General features: G+C 44.2%; 1 protein-coding gene and 1 pseudogene across 1 annotated transcript in view; one reads left to right on the top strand and one right to left on the bottom strand.

The window, feature by feature from the left end:
- Positions 1-23,131, bottom strand: part of MID1 (midline 1) — a 633,735-nt gene that overhangs the window by 180,020 nt on the left and 430,584 nt on the right. The gene's annotated exons all lie outside the window — the stretch shown is intronic.
- Positions 13,438-13,908, top strand: LOC112407644 (60S ribosomal protein L23a pseudogene; annotated as a pseudogene).

Raw genomic sequence — 23,131 nt, 5'->3', positions numbered from 1 at the left:
AGGCCAAAAACTTATTGGACATACAGAGTTGTGGGATGAAAAGCTGCTGGGAGTTCCCTGGTAGCGCAGGGGTTAAGAATCCGCCTGCTAATCTGCAACGAAGAGTAGCCCCTGCTCGCTGCAACTAGAGAAAGCCCGCACGCAGCAACGAAGACCCAACACAGCCAAAAATAAATAAGTAAATAAATTTATATTAAAAAAAAAGAAAAGCTGCCCATTCATTAAATGACTAAGGAGTTATTCCATGTGTACCCTTAAAACTTCACTACCGGGCTGAATTCCAATTCACATGAATGCCAGAAGGAGCCAGGCATGAGAAAAATCATGCCAAGCTCGGGACAGCACGCCTCTGGCATCAGGCACAGGGAGTGCCTCCATTCCAGAGGAATCGTGTGGGAACAGAGATTCTGAAAAGTGAGCTCAGACACCACCGAGAGGACAGGTGGCTCCGCGCTGGATCAAATGACTTTCTTTGTTCCAGCCAAGGACCTTTGTCAAAAATGTTTTGCGTTCCTCTTTTTCCTTTTGCTAAATCCTTTCCATTTAGGCTTCTGGCTTCTTTTCCCCATCCCATCGGATTGCTCGTAAAAAGAATGGGGTCAGACCAATAAGTTTGCAGAACTTGAAACTGATCAGGGGCCCAGTCTCCAGCAAGGCAAGAGCAATTGACTGGAAACACACACACACACACACACACAGCACTTGCCGGTATAAGCGTGCTTTTCTGTGCTCACTGCCACTTGCCAAGCACACTTGCTTAGCGAGCAGGTGAGGGGGCCAGAGGCAGAGGGTCTTTTCAAAACCTGAGCCTACGGTGAGAGCTCTGCTTCACCTCCCCAGGCTGCAGGAAACGGACAGAAAGTTCTAACCCCCTCGCCCCAGCCCCTAAACGCAGTTTGCTTCCTATGCAAATCACTTTGCCCAAATCGCACAGGGTGGCCAGCACCCAACCCACTTAGAAGAAGAAAGTGCAGAGCTTGTCTGGTGGTAATATGGATGCTAACTTTTCCCACCCACATTTACTAAGAGCTGGCAAGGGCAGTATGGCTCCTCTTGGAATTCTCTGCCCTTGTCAGCCTACTAGCATGTTTTTCCAGCCTTTCAGCCCTTTATACGAGTACTGATCTTGATACTGAAATATTGACATAAGATTCTTCTAGAACTTTGGTTGAGTTATAAATCACACCCTTTTCTTGGCTTGGTACACTCACTTTTTTCTTTTCTTACTGGCAAAGCTATAAACCTTCGCCTGGGCTGATAAGGAATTGTATCACCATGCCCCGCAGCCACAGAAGAAGCTGCTGGTTTAGAAGCCTTTTCAAAGACTCATGGAAGTCATCCCCGAGCCGTTTCTCAGCTCACTACTTTCAGGGCTGTCTTCGCACGTCCAGAAGCAATAACAGTTTCAAAACTGCTAGAACATAAAAACAAATCTGCATTTTTCTGGAAGGACTGTCTGTGCTAATTTCGGGCTGGTTCCGTCTTCTCAGCCATAAACACAGTAAGTGCTCAGGATGGGAAGCCAAAATGAGATACGAGGCCCCGTGTAATTCTTTTTCAGGATATTCAGTTGTCTTTATTCTCACCCAAAGCCTAGGAGAGAGGCTCAGAGCTCGAGATAGATCCTGAACAATAACTTCCAGCCGCTGCAAACTGGAATTGATTTACATATTCTAAGAACCGCTCTTAAGCCCTTTACAATGACTGCCTGACATCACCAATTCCCATGGAGAGAGGTGGGGGGAACCTCAGGAAATCTGCTTCTTGGGTTCCTTTAGGAAAATGCAGCCCCGTCTTTCCGCCAAATGGAAGGACTCGGCCAGGCATCTGCTCATCCGCAGTCACTTCCCAGGGGTCCCAAGCGGCGCCCTCCCTCTCCACCCACCCGTGCAGCCCCCCGGAGCTCACCTGCCTCATGTTTAGACTTCCATCACCCATCCGGCAGGGAGCGAGCCGCCTCGAAGCCCACGCAGCGGTCTTCCAGGGGGAAACACCAAACCCAACAGAAGCCCGCAAGACAAAAGCAACTCAGCGAGATCCCCCGGCAGCTGGGAGCACGTTTTCTTCCTCTTTTTCTTTGATCTGTTGCTACACGCACTCTGCCCAAGACAACGTCAAGTTTCTCAAGCTTTGCTTCCTAGCCTATGAAAAGTCGGGCGCAGGGAAGCGAGGACCGCCTGGCTCTTATTTCAAATCGGGTCTCAGAGACGTCGTAGGTGGCTGGCTGGGGCCCCGGAGGAGTCTCGCCAATCAGGAGGAGGGGGTGGGCCCTGGGAGCCGGAGGGGCTGTCTCCGCGAGGATTCGAGAGCTTTCAGGATTTCAAGGACTGGAGGCAGCTGGAAACAGTCTCCGAGCTGAGCTCCCGAAGTAAAAGATGCGTTCTATTCTTATCTCACAGCTCTGGGTCTGCTCAAAGCTTAACTAGCTTAAGGCCTGGCCTTTTAAGAGCTCCCTAAAAGCACGCAAGCATTTGGAAGGGGCAGAATGATTTCAGCCAGAAAAGTGCACACTCAGGGATCAGACGGATTTTCAAAAGGGTATCTTGCCCCAAACACTGGGGAGGAAACCAAATTGTTACTCAGAACACCTGAACTGAAACCAGCACTCAGGGGAGGAGGGTGTCACCCACCTCACTTCCATACAGATGAACTGTATAGCCATCTAAGAAGCACAAATCTTCATGGGAACGTGCACACAAACCTGCTGAAACACGGCAAATGAACAAGTATCTCTAACTAGTGACGGCCCGAGGCACAATTTTAAATAAAACTGTTATTAGAAAAACAGGCACTGGTGTTTGGTTAAGAAGAAAAAAATTTTAAAGAAGTGTGTCTACCTTTCACTAAGGTTCACCTTACCTACAAGGTTGATCTGGTGAACTTATTAAAAGGGACGAACCGGACATCCTCTCAGCTGGATGGGAGGAGAGCTAGCTGGCTTCTTAGCAAACTTAAACCCACACTTAAAAAGCATTTCCAGGGCTTCCCTGGCGGCGCAGTGGTTAAGAATCCGCCTGCCAATGCAGGGGACACGGGTTCGAGCCCTGGTCCGGGAAGGTCCCACATGCCGCGGAGCAACTAAGCCCCTGAGCCCCGGCCATCCCAACTAGAGAAAACCCGCACGCAGCAACGAAGACCCAACCAAAAAAAAAAAAAAAAAAAAAACATTTCCAAAGTTGGCTTTCTTAGTTTACTGTAAACAGTAACTCTTTTCAACTCTTAACCAACAATATGATCTCAGTGGGAACCTGCCTTTTGGGTGGCAAAAAGTGCAAGCCGAGCAAAGACTACTTTGTGTAGCACCAGTGATATAGTTTTTTCCCAAAGAAGTGGCCAAAATTTTGTGAGATTAATTCAAGAAAGAAAACATTTTGGTATCAGAGAGGGGAAAAAAACCCAACTTAGCAAATAATGAATGGGCAGCTTCAGGTGTGTCAGCTGTATGGGTTCAATAGATGTCAGCTGTGCCCAGTGCTGTGAAAACTTGGCAGCCCAGTATCTGGACCTGGAGGTCTGCAGCCCCGTTCCAGCCGCCCCCCCCCCCACGCTACCTTAGCAAGTTAAGGGACCACCTAGTGACACAAGCTGACCTCAGTCCTGCTCTTGTATTTACTACAGAGCCCTTGATTATGACCTAGACCAGGGTTTCTCAACCTCAGCACTACTGACATTTGGGGTGAGATCATTCTCTGTGGTTGGCACTGTGCTGCGCACTGCGGGGTGTTTAGCAGCATCCCTGGCCTCGGCCCACCAGATGCCAGGGGCCCTTCCATAGTCACGACAATCCATAATGTCTCCAGACAACACCAAGGGCAAAATCATACCCAATTGAGAACCACTGATGTACCCACCTTTGAAATACTGGTTCTCAAACTTAACTGTGCAAAGAAACCTCTGAGGACATTGTGAAAAATACCAATCCCTGGGCCTCTTACTCCAAGGGAATCTGATCAGTAGGTCTGAGGAGGCGCCTGGGAATCTGCATTTTATCCCAGTGCCAAAGGACGCTGATTCACTTCAAGAAATACTGTACCTATTCCTGACCTAGGTATGCCCTCAGCCCCAGGACACAGGAAACTACCCAGGGCTGCTACCATTAAACATCACCGGAGTTAAATCCCAAGGCATATCTATTTATCACCTTCAACAGAAGCTTCTCACGACTGCATTTGCCTTCAGCTGTCATCACCTCCAAGGCAAATATGACCTGGGATTTCCTCCTGCAATCTCTGGGCCCTGTCAAAGTTTCATCCATCTTTCTTCTCCTTTGGCCCGTTCCCACCCCATCCTACAAGGTCAAAATGTCACCACTCTTTTGTGGCTTCCCCAAACGCCCCAAGACAAAGTAATCCCTCCTCTCCTCTCTACAGTTTATAGACACTGAGTGATGTGCTGGTAAATGTTTCACAACCAGCTCTCAAAAAAAAAAAAAAAAAAGCCAAGATTTGTTGCAGCCTTTGCCAATTTCCATAGTGTTAACAGTCCCTTGTTTCCCGCAGTAAGGACCTTAAACACAGAGGTGGGAAGAGCTGTGCTGGGCCAGGAGATGGTAAGCAACAGCTTGAGCAAACCGTGATACAGCTCTGCTGTTTCACGTCTAGGTTGCACCGTAACCTTCTATTCTTCAATTTGTCTCTCTTAGCAAACTATAAAACTCTCGAGGGCAAGAATGGTATCCTATTCATCTTTGTAACCCAGCCACCTTCATCATACCCACGCTCCCACAGCGCAGGAGGCAGTCAACAAACGTGTGCGGAAAGAGAACGAAATGCTTCCCTGGGAAAAGGGACACCAATGTGACTGCGGCCAATGCCATGTTACGGAAGGGAAAAGACTCTCTTGGGAAATTCAACTATTAAAGTTACACTTTTACCATAATTTAATATCTATTCTGTATTTATGACAACAATAAGCATAATGCCATCTTTATCCTAACACTCCCACATCCAAGGTCACAGTGCAAGAGAAGAGACCAGCCTCCTAAAACAGAACCTTACCTTCATGGACGTATTTGTGACACAGTCTATTTTCTACGTTTTCATATGAAGGCATCACACACTTCTGCATGTACATAATAGACATCTTATCAGCTACAGATGACAAGATCTCTAGGAGGAATACGTATATGATAATCTCCGGGAGGTGCATGAAAGGGCAGTTCCACTGGTAAGAGATACAGTGATGGATTGTTGGTTCTCTCTCCCATCTTCTCATTATGCATAAGGACAGGAATGCCTACGGTGGGGTTATTAACAAACACTACTTATGAGTATCTACTCATATCTACTACCTATGAGTATAAGCCAAGCATTCTGCCAGGCACATTGCAAATATGCACCATTTCATCTGCACCAAAATACCAAAACATAGACATCACCACTATCAGGCTAAGCGTGAACACACAGGATCGTTGAGGCAAAGAACCCAAGGTCTGAGAGTTATCAATTGCTGTACTAGGAATTAAACTTATATGTTTGGGATGAGAATTACTCTGCTTTTTGTCGTAAAATATGCTGTCTCCAGAAATGATTCCTAAAACTCTTAAGAAGGGGCTTCCCTGGTGGCGCAGTGGTTAAGAATCCGCCTGCCAACGCAGGGGACATGGGTTCGAGCCCTGGTCTGGGAAGATCCCACATGCCGCGGAGCAACTAAGCCCGTGCGCCACAACTACTAAGCCTGCGGTCTAAAGCCCGTGAGCCACAACTACTGAAGCCCGTGTGCCTAGAGCCCATGCTCCGCAAAAAGACAAGCCACCGCAATAAGAAGCCTGCGCACAGCAACAAAAGAGTAGCCCCCGCTCGCCGCAACTAGAGAAAGCCCATGCACAGCAACGAAGACCCAACGCAGCCAAAAATCAATCAATTAATTAATTTAAAAAAAACTCTTAAGAAAAGGGAACAACGTAAATAAATGAAGTCTACTTTTTCATTTACAAATAACCATAGTTTTTCAACATTTCTAATTCAATAAACGGCCCTTTAGGGGTTGTCCGTTAAGGAAGGATTAGATCCACTTACTGGGAACAGTGTAAGCAAGTAAACTGAAGCAAGTAAAGAAACGTGCTTCACCAAAGGTTCAGATGTTCTGTTCCCTGGGCTGTGATTAACAGCATTTGCAAACGGCAGCTGAAGGGATGTGGTAGTCTTGGAAAATCTTTCCTAAGACAGCAGCCGAGGTGATGATCCTGTGTAGTTAAGTGCAGGTTTGGTTATAAACAGACCTCCACAGCAAACATAACATGCGTTCCCGGGCCAGTGGTCTTGGACAGGCCCTACTGGACACGGATGGACACTGGGATGACACCTGAGAGGACAATTAACAGTACCTGTGCTACCTCTTTCAGTGTTCTGTTAGGTCAAAGCATATGGGATTATGTGTACATAAAAAATGGTTGACTATTCCTATAGTTTACTGAAATATGTATCAGGACATATCATCAAAAGTCAATGAAAACCAAGCTGAAGGTGCCTACCCAGCCACCTGGAAAATGCCTGCTGCAACGGCACAGTCTTGAGGGGCTATAAAAAGACATTTTATTCTCCCTCAGAAGTTCCAGAAATCCAGCTGCTTTATGCTTATGGCAGCCATGGAAAATCTGAGGTGATTAGTGTAGGTGATTTAAGTGGACAAGGACATGAGTCCCTACTTAGGAAAAACAAAAAGAAAAGAAAGAAAATCCCACCTATAGTTCTTATAGGATGTCATAAAAAAGAAACAAGTTTCTACTCACTGAGTACAAGTACTCATTCAGTGAGTTTCGTTCAGTTGGTTAACCAAAGCAATGTGGCATACCACAAGCATGGGTTGCAAATACGATTTGGAGTCCATTTTTGATGTTAATGTGGCCACAAAACTGGCTGATAGATGTCACGTAAACCAAATGACATCTCTAAGCCCAAGGTTTTTCAGGGGACAGTTGGGCAAATTAGGGACTGAATATTTGCGTCCCTCCCCAAATTCATATGTTGAAATCCTAACTCCCAATACGATGGTATTAGAAGGTGGTATCTTTGGGAGGTGATCAGGTCATGAGGGTGGAGCCCCCATGCATGGGATTAGTGCCCTTGTAAAAGAGACCCCAGAGAGCTCTCTTGCCCCTTCTGCTACCTGAGGACACAGAAAGAGGACGGCCGTCTGCAGCAGGAAGTAGGCTTTCACCACACCCAGAATCTGTCAGAACCTTGATCTTGGAACCCCTGGCCTCTAGAACTGTGAGAAATATATTTCTGTTGTTTATAAGCCACCCAGTCTATGGTACTTTGTTACAGCAGCTCAAATGGACTAAGACAAATGAAATCATACATGGGGAAGTTTTTTGCAACTATTGCTTACTGTATGAATTTGGATGACAGACTCTGGAAAGAAGGGAAGAAATCTGTGGATATAGAAACAGAACAAATAGACACACCATGAGGAAACTTTTAGGAGAATATATCCTAAAGGGCAGACTTTCAGACAGGACAGGGCTGACTAGTCGTCAGGGCTCAATTTTAAATAAATTGAGCTTGACATTTCATCACGTGAAAATTAAGGAGCTAAAACAATCATGTTATCTGAAATTTTAACTATAACTTACCACTTAATGATTCTATGCTTTTAGAGGTGAAATATTTTGACGTTGTTTAGTTTTTGGTGATTAACTATGGCAATCCTTCGTTATTTTCCTCTTAATGATCTGATAAAGGTTTATGCACGAGTTTAGCAAAGGCTTTTGTGTAATTCCCCTACTTTCAAAAATTCTCTACACTCCCAATTGAACCTTCTGCTTCACGTCAACTTAATAATATCTTACTTCTCAAGAGCTTCAATTCCTGAATCATCTACTTTTCTTTACTATAATCTTACATTTAAATTTATAAGAGAAAAATTATTATAATAATTTATCTTTTACTTCTCTTATGAACCGCTTCTCTAGATTCTGAGGTCATTGAGACCTTTATCAGTCTGGCTGCTTTAGAGAATCAGAACCAATGGCATATTTAACATATATATTGAAATGTATTACAAGAACTTGACATGTGATTATGAGTACTGGTACGTCTGACATCCATAGGGCAGGTGGATAGGAGCTCATTCTATTGTTATCAGGCAAAATTTCTTCTTCCTCAGGGAAAGCTCAGTTTTGCTTTTCAGCTGAATGGACAAACCCACCAACGCTATCAAAGATGATCTCCTTTACTTAAAGTCAACCGATTATAGATGTTAACCACATCTACAGAATACCTTCACAGCAACACCTAGACTGGAGTTTGATTGAATCACTGTACTATAGCCTAGCCAAGGGACTGCTGTATGTCCCTTCTAACAAGTAGCACAGAGGATATGGTCAATCAGTCAATGAAAAATGTTCACTGAATTGTTGTGAATAATAGTAATAATATTTTAAAACCTCCACTAGTAGAAGGTCCTCTTCTTTCTAAATAATGAAACTTTGCTAATAGATTTATTATACACTTATCAACTACAACACTAGAAGGTAGGAGCTATAAAGTTTTGAGATAAAATATGATCTCGGGCTTCCCTGGTGGCGCAGTGGTTGAGAGTCCGCCTGCCGATGCAGGGGACACGGGTTCGTGCCCCGGTCCGGGAAGATCCCACGTGCCGCGGAGCGGCTGGGCCCGTGAGCCATGGCCGCTGAGCATGCGCGTCCGGAGCCTGTGCTCCGCAACGGGAGAGGCCACAACAGTGAGAGGCCCGCGAACCGCAAAAAACAAAGAAAGAAAGATCTCTAACTGATAATTGCATACCAACTCATACGATTTATCAAATACCAGGATAAAATGCAATTATTTTCATACAAAGACTCAACATTTTTGCATCCCATGTATTCTTTCATTGGAATCCACTCAAAGATGTGTTTTAGCAAAAGGAGGGAATTAACCAAGAAAGATAAGACAATGGGACTCAGAAAACAGAGAAACACAAACACAATAAAATCCAAGAGGACAGATGCAGCAGTCTTAGAAAGGCCCGAGGCTAATTTGTACCAGGAGGATGGAGGACTCCTGGAGGTAGGTCACCAGGGAACAAAATGATACTGATAGATCACATTTGAGAATGAACAGATATACATAAATATAAGCAAAAGGTGAGGCCATTATTAACTCCAGGAAAAACAAAAGAATGCACAAAAAAGGAAGCATAGCATAGCACAGTACCGTGGCAGAGACTACGGGTGTTTATTTGGGGGCAGGAATGTGTTCAGCTGAAGAACATTTCCCAGCCTCCCCTGCAGGTATGGGTGGTCATGTGAAACTATTATGACCTATGGAATTTTAATAGAAGCTGCTGTGTAAGCCTCCTGGGAAAGCCCTTTAAAGGAGACACAGACTGTACGCCCTTTGCCCTTCCCAGGCTTCCTCACCAGGAATACGATTGCAATGCCTGATGTAGTGGGACAATTCTGTCGCCATGAGGATGCAATACATGGTAAACCTGGAAAAAAGGAAAGGTAGAAGGATCTTAGATTGCTGATGACATCTTGGAGTGTGCTAATGAGCCCTTAACTTCATGTTTCGTGAGAAAAATAAACTGCTAATTTGTTTGAGCTAATGTTTTGGAATCTGTGTTACCAGATGAACACAATTCCTAACTGAAATGATTATATCAAGAGGAAGTGGGGTGGGGATGTGTAAGAGAGGTAATTCCTTTTTGATATATGGAGGATGTTAAAGATAATGTCTAAAGTTCATAAACCAAGAAATAGTAGTAAAAGCACATTATGGAAAATATGAAAGTACATACCAGAGGAAACTTTACAAGTTGAAAGTGATTACTCCTAGAATGGAGTGGGATGGGGTAGGAAAAGCTATTTCTCATTACATGTCTTTAGTATATCTGTACTTTGAACACGTATTACTTTGATAAAAATTAACTAGGGGCTTCCCTGGTGGCGCAGTGGTTGAGAATCCACCTGCCAATGCAGGGGACACGGGTTCGAGCCCTGGTCTGGGAAGATCCCACATGCCGCGGAGCAACTTAGCCCGTGCACCACAACTACTGAGCCTGGGCTCTAGAGCCCGTGAGCCACAACTACTGAGCCTGTGTGCTGCAACTACTGAAGCCTGCATGCCTAGATCCCGTGCTCCGCAACAAGAGAAGCCACCGCAATGAGAAGCCCGTGCACCGCAACAAAGAGTAGCCTCCGCTCGCCTCAACTAGAGAAAGCCCGCGTGCAGCAATGAAGACCCAATGCAGACAAAAATAAATAAAATAAATTTAAAAAAATTAAACTAATTCAAAAGAAACAAAAAGATATTCGCTGGTTATTAACTCAATTTCCTGTCCTCAAATTCACCTCCTGTAAACTAGCAATATTTTATGACTATCTAGCCCATAGTTGACCAAAGAGTCAGAGTGAAGCTTTAGAGAAGTTACACGCCTGATGGCCCATTCTGAACCCCAAGTGCAATGTCACCACCTCATGCACATATGATCTGATTGGCATTTCTTCTCTCTCCCACCACAGATTTAACATACTCAGAGTTTATGACTGATTTGCCATGCGTAGCGAGTAACACATATATGAGTCCTAATCCAAACTGTTTTCAACAAACCTTCTTCTAGATCTCCAGGAATGAAGATTCTACAACCCAGATGTCTTAATAATTCATTAGACTAATCCAAAACCCCATTTTCTTCTTACTCCTAATTGGAATCATTCTTGATTTAAATCCTCTTTGCGGCGGGGAGCTTAAGTATGGCTAGGAATAGCTGGTTACTGTTCTTCATATTATTACTACTTTACTCTTTATCCTTATTCTTTTATCGCTCTGACTTTTCTTATATATGAAAATGATTTCTTACTTTTATCATATATGGAAAGGATTAGTCTCTCAAACCTTTAACATTTTAATGCCCGAAGCTGATTTTTAAATTAGACTTAAAGATGAAAAAGAATTAACTTTTGCGAATCAGAGCTCAGTGTGTATATGTTAGAAACAAGCAAATCAGGCTGCTTCACTGATAATTACATGGACAGAAGGTGAACAGAAATTTTAATCAAAAGAAGCTTTGAACAGGACTTGAGCTCCTTGCCTGTAAACAGACAATACTTTATCCTTTAGATTGGAACTTCTCAGATGCACAAAATGATCGCTGGAATTGCTGTATTTCTTGCTGATTGATGAAAACCCTCTCCCACTTCACATGTAATATCAATACTTGCTTTAAGATGGCTTTAAGAAGGTAAAGATAAAAACTACTTAAGGATCATGGTTTACATGTCTCTTTCCTTTGCTAGACACAGATCAGGGGTATGTTTTACTCTTTTTTTAAAAAGCCAAGGAAATAATATTTGCCCTTATTTCCTTAGGACTAGGCAGCTCATGATGAGCTTCTCCTCTGCTGGAAACCACTATGAAAAGTCACACGTGCTGAGGGAGGCTTTCCTACACTAGTCCCCTGATGCAAGCTAAACATATTGAGTTGTGGTAAGGAAACAAAAGCAGACGGTGAACACTAGTGCCTTAGCTTTCTCCATATTTATTAAAGAGTTCTAAATGTCTGAGAACTGCATTCAAACGAGGCTTCATTGTACTTCTCCTTTAACTCACTAATTTACAAAAGGAAGGACTTATATTGCCTATTTTATAAAGTGTCACTATTTGAAATCATCTTAATGGGAGTGATTCAAAAAACATCATACGATGAACAAGATAATTATGCTCTTCTTCGTAGCATTATCTATGTTGTATCAGAAAGACCTACTGAGGGGCTTCCCTGGTGGTGCCGTGGTGAAGAATCCGCTTGCCGATGCAGGGGACACAGGTTCGAGCCCTGGTCCGGGAAGATCCCACATGTCGCGGAGCCACTAAGCCCGTGCGCCACAACTCCTAAGCCTGCGCTCTAGAGCCCATGAGCCACAACTACTGAGCCTGTGCGCCACAACTACTGAAGCCCGCACGGCTAGAGCCCGTGCTCCACAACAAAAGAAGCCACCGCAGTGAGAGGCCCGCGCACCGCAACGAAGAGCGGCCCCAGCTCGCCGCAACTAGAGAAAGCCCGCGCGCAGCCAAAAATAAATAAAATAAAAAGAATTTTTTTAAAAAAGAAAGACCTACTGATATTTCTCCTAAACTATATCTATGTGGGGAAGAGATCATTCTGTTACGGTCATCTTTAGAAACTAACCAATTGGTGATACTTACCTTCGACTGGGCAAACTAATCTAACCCAACTAAAGGAACTTAAAACAAGCTGATACACCACACACTAAGAGGTCTTAGTTAAACCTTAAATTAAAAAGTGGATACGTGCACTGGAGATACATGCTATTTCATCCAATAAAACCCACCAGGAGGTACTTATGCTGAGTAAGAAGGGAGGAAACGAAAGGGTCCTGTATCTGTCATGGTCCAGTGACGCACCAGGTCCTCTTGAAGATAAGGCCAGTTTATGGTTTGTATATGGGAAATTGGAACACATCTCTCTGACGCCCAAACCGGTGCTCTTTCCAGCACGGTGCTGCCACCTAGTCCAGACCCACCTCCCAAAGCATCACACTGCACCTTCGAGATAAGCTAGGAGCTTACCATCACGTGTGAAAACTGAAGCGCTTTCATGATCTGTATTTACCTTGAATGGTTCTCTAAATTTAGACTGTGTTCACCTGATCATTTGTAGTTGGGGAGTAAAAAAAATATATATGTCTATTGATAGGAGATTCCTCATCGAAAAAAGTGTCGCTGTTTGTGCCACGAAGGGCAGGATGTAGATTTTAGGGCTATTTCTTTAGGACTGTGAATGAGGTTTCCCTTCTCCATTCAAAAGTCCCCAACGGATTTCCCGATGGAATACATTCCTGTGATTCATTTCCACAGTTAGGAATGCAGTCCATGAAGTGTTTGCTTTTTCCCCACTCAAAGCTAATTTGTACATTAATGCTTTAACCATTGATTTCATTAACAACACATAGTATCTGTAGATCTCTGTGAATTGACTTTCATCACTCTCAGGGCATCCAAAGGTCTCAAGTGTAAGGACAGGCGCCTCCTATAAGAAAAAGATAAAGCAGAAACTAACACACCATTGTAAAGCAATTATACTCCAATAAAGATGTTAAAAAAAAGAAAAAGAAAAAGAGGCTGAGGGCTTGCACGCATTAACCTTGTGCTAACAAAACATGCACTGGTACGCCTTCCTTATGCTCGAACGGCCAATCACTCATCCAGCAACTATTTATTGAGTGACTATTACGTGTCAGGCGGTGTTCCAGGCGGTGGAGGGGCAGGCAGACAGGTGCAGACAGGCTGAAGGCTGCCTGAGCATGCCTGTCAGTGAAGGGAGCCAGAGATCAGTCAACAAATAAATGTAAAGTGGGTCTGATGGTGAGAGAGGTAAAAGGGCAGGGAGTACTGGTGGGGTTGGGAAGTTGATATTTTAGAGGGTGATATTTGAGCAAAGCTCTAAGGAAGGATAAAGGCCCTTTTCACAAAGATGGCGCCGAAGGCGAAGAAGCAAGTCCCTGCCCCTCCCAAAGCCGAAGCCAAAGCAAAGGCTTTGAAGGCCAAGAAAGCAGTGTTGAAAGGCGTCCACGGCCACAAAAAAAAAGAAGATCCGGACGTCACCCGCCTTCCGACGGCCCAAAACACTGCGGCTCAGGAGGCAGCCCAAATATCCTCCGAAGAGCGCCCCTAGGGGAAACAAGCTTGACCACTATGCCATCATCAAGTTCCCCCTCACCACCAAGTCAGCCATGAAGAAAATAGAAGACAGCAACACACCGGTGTTCACTGTGGATGTCAAGGCCAACAGGCACCAAATTAAACAGGCTGTGAAGAAGCTCTATGACATTGACGTGGCTAAGGTCAACGCCCCGATCAGGCCTGATGGAGAGAAGAGGCGTATGTTCGACTGGCTCCTGACTATGACGCTTTGGATGTTGCCAACCAAATTGGGGTCATCTAAACTGAGTCCAGCTGACTAACTCTAAATAGAAAAGTTTTCACTATTAAAAAAAAAAATTCTAAGGAAGGGAGAGGAAGCATGACTTTCATCCTTGACGATGGATGGGGCAGAGCCATCCAGGCAGAGGGAACAGCGACTGCAGAAGCTCTGAGGTCAGGGCAAAGTAAGGATGACAGCAGTAGGAGCTGGGGTCTCAGGAATGTGTCTGAATGCGTGTGTGTGTGTGTGTGTGTGTGTGTGTGTGTGTGTGTTGGGGGGCAGTGTTTGTAGGTCATGTCGGGTCTAGCAGATTACGGGAAGAGCTTTGGGTTTCCCGTGGAGCAAGACGGGGAGGCGTGGACGATTTGGAGCCGAGGACGATTTGGAGCCGAGGAGTGACTTTTTCTAGAGTTCAGTGTGACTGCTGGGAGGACAGCAGCCTGTTAGACACAAGGAAAGTCGCTGACGAGGCTCTTGTGGTCACCCAGGTAAGCGATGGTGGTGGAAGGTATAACAGTGGAGGTGGGGAGACCTGGCTAGATTCTCGATGGTGATTGTAAAGATAGAGCCAGTGTGATCTGCAGACAGAGTGAATGTATCAGATAAACAGGGGAGATTAGGATAACTTCCAAGTTCTTTGCTGGAACTGCTGGAAAAATGAAGTCCCCATTGACTGAGATGGGAATGCAGTCAGGGGAGCTGTTGGAAGGAGGGGCCACCTCTCTGCCTCAGTCTCCTGTGGGAGGGGGAGTCTGGAGGCAGTGGAAGATGGTCCAGAAAGAAAGCAGGTCCAGGGATATATGAAGGAAGCCAAAACGTTTATGCTACACATGGAAAAAACCACTGCCCATAAGTACTTGGTTTCTTAATCCCAAGCAACACAGTATAGCACACTGGCTAAGAGCACTGATTCTGAAAACAGCCTCAGTCCAACTATCAACTCTGACACTTAGTAACTGTGAATATGGCCCATCTGCTTATTCTCCCTCAAAGTTATTGTGATTTGTTTACAGTTAATGTTATTTAACTTTTACCGAGTGTTTACTACATGCCAAGTGCTTGTGAGCACGCTGAATTCTCCTTTGCCCCGAGAACAGGCACTCATATCACCATCCCCACTTTCTGAGAGAAAACTGAGGCACAGAGAGACAAAGTGTCTCCCCAAGGTCACAAAGCTAAGAGGCCGCAGATCCCGGCTTATGTACTCAGGCTGACTAGCCCCTGAACACCTGCTCTGAATCACAGAACTATGAGAAGGCAGCACATAGCAATCGCCCACAAATCGTGGCCTGTATTACGATGAGGTGACTGCCGAAACAATGAAAACACCCAACGGTCAGTTTGTACGACTGCACTTGGAATCACCGTGAGGCTCGGTTTCTACCGGGCCTCACTGTCTCCGGCTGTATTTTGGGTACACAGCCTGTGTTCTTCTGTCCATGGAATGCACAGATGTGCTGAAGGCTTTGCTGAGGAAATCAGAACAAAGCATTCATCATTTGAAAGTTCCCTTTAAAAGCCTCCTACACTGTTGGTGGGAATGTAAATTGGTGCAGCCACTATGGAAAACGATATGCAGGTTCCTCAGAAACCTAAAAATAGAGCTACCATATGATCCAGCAATCCCACCCCGGTCATACATCCAGAAAAGACAAAAACTCTAATTCAAAAAGATACATGCACCCCAGTGTTCACAGCAGCACTACTTACAACAGTGAAGACATGGAAGCAACCTAAGTGCCCATCAGCAGATGAATGGATGAAGAAGAGGTGGTACATATATATACAGTGGAATATTACTCAGTCATGAAAAGGAATGAAACAATCCCATAGGCAGCAACATGGATGGACCTAGAGATGATCATCCTAAGTGATGTAAGACAGACAGAGAAAAACAAATATGATATGATATCACTTATATGTGGAATCTAAAAAATAATACAAATGAACCCATATACAAAACAGAAATAGACTCACAGACATAGAAAAGGAACTTATGGTTACCTAAGGGGAAAGGGAGGGGAGGGATAAATGAGGAGAGGAGTATGGGATTAACAGATACACACTACTATATATGAACTAGATAAGCAACAAGGATTTAGTGTATGACACAGGGAACACTATTCAATATCTTGTAATAACCTCTAATGGAAAATAATCTGGAAAAGATTATATACCTGAATTACTTTGCTGTATATCTGAAACTAACACAACATTGTAAAGCAACTATACTTCAATTAAAAAAAAGTTCCTTTTAGGGCTTCCCTGGTGGCGCAGTGGTCGAGAGTCCGCCTGCCGATGCAGGGGACGCGGGTTCGTGCCCCGGTCCGGGAAGATCCCACATGCCGCGGAGCGGCTGGGCCCGTGAGCCATGGCCGCTGAGCCTGTGCGTACGGAGCCTGTGCTCCGCAACGGGAGAGGCCACAACAGTGAGAGGCCCGCGTACCGCAAAAAAAAAAAAAAAAAGTTCCCTTTAAAAACACCCAAGGCACAGGAGTCCTTCAGAGTCAGAAAACCCATCACAAGTGTGCAAATGTTGGTTTCTCACTGTTATTAACGACATTCAAGACTGTAACTTATTTGTGTGCTCCAGATATGGACTAGGAAACAGTTGCTCAGATACACGGGCAAGTAGCTCCAGGGTAGACAACGACCTTCAGACGCTCTCAGTGTTCTGTCCTCTCTCCAAATCTTGGAGGTCTGGCTTCAGCCCCAAAGTGCTTGCACATGGGCCTGTCCTGCACCTCTGCACCTTATTTCTTCCAATTATAGTTTCTAAAACCAGTGTTCATTTTATTGAGGGCATGTTTCCAGATGTGTTTTTAAATTAATCAGTGCCACTAATAAAAGACAACATGACCCCTGAAGCTGCTGGCAAATATATTCCGTCACCAAATGTAGTATTTTAAGGCTCATGTGTCTAAAAAAGCCTAACTGGACCATGCCATGCCTATTTTTTTTTGTTGCGTATCTCAGGCAAGTCAAACTCTCTGTGTTTCGGTGTCCTTTACTTGTACAACGAAAGCATGAGTTGTCTTGTCTGCCCACTGAAATCACCTGGAGGAGATTTAAAAGATACTGGTACTCGTCTTTCTCTTTCTGGCTTACTTCACCTAGTATGATAATCTCTAGTTGCATCCATGTTGCTGCAAATGGCATTATTTCATTCTTTTTTATGGCTGAGTAATACTCCACTGTATATATATATGCACCACCTCTTCTTCATCCACTCATCTGTCGATGGACATTTAGGTTGTTGCCTTGTCTTGGCTATTGTGAACAGTGCTGCTATGAACATACAAGTACCATATGATACCACTTACACGTAGAATCTAAAATACAACACAAACGAACCTATCTAAGAAACAGAAACAGAATCAGGGACATAGAGAACAGACTGGTGGTTGCCAAGGGGGAGGGGGGTGGAGGAGGGACGGAGTGGGAGGTTGGGATTAGCAGATGTAAGCTTTTTTTTTTTTTTTTTTTTTTTTCTTTGCTGTACGCGGGCCTCTCGCTGTTGCGGCCTCTCCCGTTGCGGAGCACAGGCTCCGGACGCGCAGGCTCAGCGGCCATGGCTCATGGGCCCAGCCGCTCCGCGGCATGTGGGATCTTCCCGGACTGGGGCACGAACCCGTGTCCCCTGCATCGGCAGGCGGACTCCCAACCACCGTGCCACCAGGGAAGCCCAGATGTAAGCTTTCATATAGAGAATGGATAAACAACAAGGTCCTACTGTATAGCACAGGGAACTATATTCAGTACCCTATGATAAACCATAAGGGAAAAGAATATAAAAAAAAGAATGTATATATATGCATATATATGTTTAACTGAATCACTTTGCTGTACAGTGGTAATTAACACAACATTGTAAATCAACTATACTTCAATTAAAAAAAAAAAGATATTGGTGACTGGGTCCTACCCCCAGAGAGTCTGATTTAATGGATCTGGGCTGGGCTTGGGCGGAGAGATTGTTAAAGAGCTCCCCTAGGGAATTAGAATGAGCAGTGGGGAACCAGAGGTCTGTCTAGAACAGTGGTTCTCAAATTCAAACAGGCATCAGAATCTCCTCGAGCGATCGTTAAAACACAATTACAGGGCCCCGCCTCAGAGTTTCTGATTCAGCGAAGTCTGGGGTGCGGCCTGGAAATTTGCATTTCTGCCTAGTTCCCAGCTGGGGCCGATGGTGCTGCTTTGGGAACCACTTCTCCAGATCAGCCCCCTTCTCCAAACTCCCGCCCTCTGGCCAAATCCTACCCACCACCTGTTATTGGATGGTCTACCAGCTGAGGATGGTTTTTAACATTTTCAAACGGTTGAAAAGAAAATCCAAAGAATTCTGTTTCCTGTCATGTGAAAAGTATATGAAATCCACATTCAGTGTCCATATATAAAGTTTTATCGGAAGGCAGCCACAAATCATTAAACCAAGCTCGGGGCCTTGCGTGAGTGCATTGCTACGTACAAAGCCAGGCCTGAATGACATCGGCTACTGCAAGCTCCAAGCCTGATGTGTTTACCGTCTGAAGCACATCAGAATAGGCCACCCCCAAATATACCACTTTGGCATCAGGATTATTTTGGGCTGAAGGCAACTGAGAACCAAGAGATGTAGGCAGAGTTCTCCGTCCTCCTCTTATCTGTCTAAAATCGGCATGAATTTCCCTCTGTGCAAGGTCTCTGCTACCCCACCCCTTTCACCAGGGAGACGAGAGTGACTCTTATCATGGAAGACAGAGTGTTAACACCAAGATGAGTGTGCAGAAACACAGTGCACGAAAATAGCCCTTATCTTCTAGGAGTCCCTCCATATCTCTCCTAGTCACTTCCTCACGTTTTACTGTTCCTTGAAGCCCAAACCGTCCTTTCTTTGTGAAAAGCGTACATAAGCCCTCGAGTCTAACTGCTTCTTTCAGTTTTATTCCTTTTCTGTGAACTCCAGTGCACGTAAATGTTGTTAACACTGTGTGTGCCATTTATCCTGTTAATCTGGCTTTTGCTAGTTTAATTCGCAGGCCCCAATGAATAAACCTAAGAGAGTACAGGAGAAGTTTTTCCTTCCGGACACTCCTTACCCAGGAGATGGGAAAAGGTGAAGTTTGCAGGCTCTCAGTTCCACAGCACCCCTTTACCATACCTCAGTCTGTCATCAGACATGATCAAAAGCCCCACTCCCGGGCTTCCCTGGTGGCGCAGTGGTTGAGAGTCCGCCTGCCGATGCAGGGGACGCGGGTTCGTGCCCCGGTCCGGGAAGATCCCACATGCCGCGGAGCGGTTGGGCCCGTGAGCCATGGCCGCTGAGCCTGCGCGTCTACTCCTGACTTTTCCTCGCAGCCTACGTCATACAACGCGACCGAATAAAGGCCACTCCATCAGAGAGAGCCTCTTGGAAACAGGACGACTTAAGTCAGGTCACCTCACAATAGAAAGACTGTGGACGTTTACATGATCTTGTGTCCTTTCTGGTAACAAATACCCGTGAAATGACCACCAAAGATCCAGATTCAGCAAAAACCTCAGGCTAATACCCATCGTGTATGCTAACGAAGGCTCCTTCTAAAAAATGGTAGGCATGCTATGGCCAGGAAGAAGAGGGGGTCTGCTATTGCTTCTTAAATATCTGAAACCCGAAGTTATTTCATGGCATTTGAATAAAAAAATCCCATATGTAAGAACCCTTTGGTGATAAAGGAGGCACGAAAACACATTCTACTGGAAATAAGCACATACGTTGTAAAACTTTCTCAAAAGCCCCTTCTCCTCCTGAATCATGCCCCTAATTTAAACCCAAGTAATACCATCCACGGTTAACTAATATGGTTTTATTTCTCCCTGTTTCTCTGAAAAGATGTGTATCTTTTCAGGTAACTATTCCCTTGACAAAGAGGTTGCTATGGATACATTTTTTTTTTTAATTGAGCGCTGGTATTTTAAAGCCTGTGCCATTTAGTGAAGTCTACCTGGCCTGAGGGTTATACTCATTTAAGTGCCTGTCTTTAATGTTCACAATTTTATCTTAATACAGCTGCTCTGTGCCTTTGACATGTGGTGTTCAGGAGGGGCTGGAGATGGCGTGGGAGTTCCTTAAGGAAAAACCAGTAAGACAAATATCACACGACCCACCTAACTGCAGTTGATTAAGTGGATGTTTCACTTGCCTGGAATTTGTCTGTTCTCGGCACGTTTAATAATGAGTCACGCTATGCATTTGCAAGGCGCCCAGGGCCCAGGGCCACGTGATGACCTTCTGTGCCTAAGTCCCTCGTCTTTGTTCAGACAGGCCGCTAATGCATCCCACAGAGCTGACCTAATGCTACTTCAGTGGGTCTCTTTTTCTTCCGCGGCTCAGCTTAAATGTGATATTCAGGAAATCGATTGTCAGGCACGCAAATCGAGAGGAAAGTATGCCACATTAAATCATGATGGTTTAATAAGGCTTTACTCATCTGCAAAAGACTTCTGGTCCTCTCCTGAGTTGAGGCAAGACAAAAAGCGGAACCTGCCACAGAGAGGGAGTCTAGCACTTTCGCTGGCGTTCCACCTTTGCGGAAGCATTTAGTGAAATAGGACCCAATTTGCGTATTGTGGCTGTCACTATTCTACCTGAAAATATAAGCGACTAGGTATCCTACTTTACTCATGAACTTACTAGGTGGGGATCTCTACCATTATGATTACACTTGAGGGGAAACAGCAAACATTTCTACGAATATAATGGCACCAAACACTCAGGAATGCTTCCTGGTACCTCAAGAATTTCTTTTCAGAGCAAAAGAAATCTTGAAACTTTCATCTGTTACTAAAAATAGAAATTAATAAAATACGTATTCATTTTCCTTCAAGTTCAATTGGTTTTCTTCTGTAATCTACAGAAAAGGAAGCACATGTAAGAAGACGTATACTTAAATGACACCCTTTTCAATCAGACGTGGAATCTTGCCAAAAAAAAGGTCTAGAATTAAAGAATTGCAGTGTTGAAATTCTCCAGATCATCTATACACTGATGACTTTGCCTGCCACAGAACTATTAATTTGGTATTTGTCAGGGCTGTAAAACTTTACATCCTTATGTAGTAACTTACTCTCATGGAAGTATACTAATTAGGGTGACATGCAACAATAACATAAAACCAGTTGCTTTCCGTGGGCTGATGGGTGTCTACCACAATCGTGCCTTTGCTCAAGAAGGCTGAAAGCAATTTCACATGAAGAAACTAGTTTCATTCTTCAATTAACAATTGAAATCAGTGCTTAGCTGTCCAAGATTAAATACCAAATACATTACGGGCACCGAAAGCATTTTTAATCCTTCGTCCTTAACTACAGATACTCCTTTGTTTAATTTTTGGTTTGCTTTGTTAGATAAAGAAAAAGACTTAAAGGAGAAAGAGATTTAAAAAATAAAACAGAGGGAACAGCATGAAAGCAACTATACAATGTTGGTAAAATGTGGGAGAATAGAAACCATGTGGAAGTATGTATTGTGGAATAAAGTTTAAAAAAAAAAACTTCAGAAATCTTCTTTGAAGAGACAGTACCAGAGGAAAAAACTGATGAAAAATTAGCAAGTGCCAGTAGGAAAGCCTTGCCCAGTTCTCTTTTACTTAAACGAAAGAGAACAAGATGAAGAGTTTAAAAATAGAGAGAAAGGCAAAACAGTAGAGTTTTTGTCTTCCTCAGTTCCTCCTCTTCACTGTCATTAATCAATACTCCAGCAGCTGACCACCAGGGAACTGCGCTGAGCGAGGGCGATTCAAAGCAATGGAGGCCAAATCTGTCCTTACAGGTGGCCCCATTGGGATTTGGACCCAGAGTGAAAGGAGGATAATGACCTCAGAGCAGCCTCTGGTGGCTGAATGTCAAAAGCTCAAGAAGTCAGAGGCCACCTTACTGGTGCTCTTGAGATTTTGTACAAACGGAAGCTACTAACTAAACAACTTCCATCCAGGCAGTAACCCAGAATTGACTTGGTGGAAACTGAAATTAATTCACTAGTCTCAAAGACTCTCACAGATGATGGGGAGATTAGATGCTGACAGATTGGGCTATTCTGACAAGAGGTAGAGTTTTCCTTAAGTTTGCTCACCAACTACATTAGGAACTTGGGATTAAAATACATACACTACTATACGCAGAACGGATAACCAAAAAGGACCTACTGTGTAGCACAGGGAAATCTACTCACTATTCTGTAATAACCTATATGGTTAAGGAATGTGAAAAAGAATGGATACATGTGTATGTATAACTGGCTCACTTTGCTGTACACCTGAAACTAACACAACATTGTAAATCAACTATACTCCGATAAAATTAAAAAAATAAAGTGTTAAATACAAAATTACCGCCAACGTTCCTAGTATTTCAAATAAAGGATGGACCAGCAGTGACTGACACTCGAAATTTTAATTTTAATTTTAAGCAACGGATGTTTTTAAGCAACCCAGATATTTTCAATTCTTAAAAAGCTCCATGTCTGTAGGAGGGAGTGAGTGAGTGTGTGCGCGCAGAGATCTGTCCATTAGAAGCATTTGGGTGCATTTTCTTGTCACAGCTGGAAAACATCTGTTTAGGACAGAGGCTCATAAATTCCATCTGGTAGGTTCCCATTGAGCTATCTCATCTGGGATGTTTCCAAGGGCCCCTTTTCAAAATCTTGAACCTTACAGTGTCACCTGTGTCAACTGTCATGTCCCAAAGAGTGCTGCCATCTGTGGTATCCTGTTTCTGAGCACATCACATTTACACAGCAGGTTAGAAGGTTCTGTTCAAAAAGAGATGTTTTATGTTCTCAAAAAAGGCTTGAAGGTTTCCAACAGCTAAGGTGAATATTCAAACACATATTTTAAAACTGGTTTCAAGAGGGGTCAGCTTTACTTACTGTTAGCAATAAACCAGCAGTTTCCCAGGGCTGCTAGAAGCCATGGAATTCTCGTAAGACTACGTCAACCTGACCAAAAACGCATGGTAAATTCTGTGCGTACAGTGTTGAAACTATAAAGCCCCACTTATTGCTCATTCCCAAATAAGTATCCCAGTTCCATCAAATATCACCATTTGAATGACCTGGGCTTGCCAAAACCGGGTAAGATGGTTCTTTGGACACAAGTTCACCATCTTCTTAAGTCTGCTGGCTTTCCAAATAAAGTCTCTATTCCTTGCCCCCCACCCCCCAAAGAATGATCTGGGCTCCTAATTAGTGCCCCCAAATTAGACAGCATCTGTTTAAAATACACAGAAT

The sequence above is a fragment of the Neophocaena asiaeorientalis genome, unplaced genomic scaffold (genome assembly GCF_003031525.2).
Source record: "Neophocaena asiaeorientalis asiaeorientalis breed wild unplaced genomic scaffold, Neophocaena_asiaeorientalis_V1.1 scaffold812, whole genome shotgun sequence".
NCBI classification, from domain to species: Eukaryota; Metazoa; Chordata; class Mammalia; order Artiodactyla; family Phocoenidae; genus Neophocaena; species Neophocaena asiaeorientalis.
This window is presented reverse-complemented; position numbering and strand designations above follow the sequence as displayed.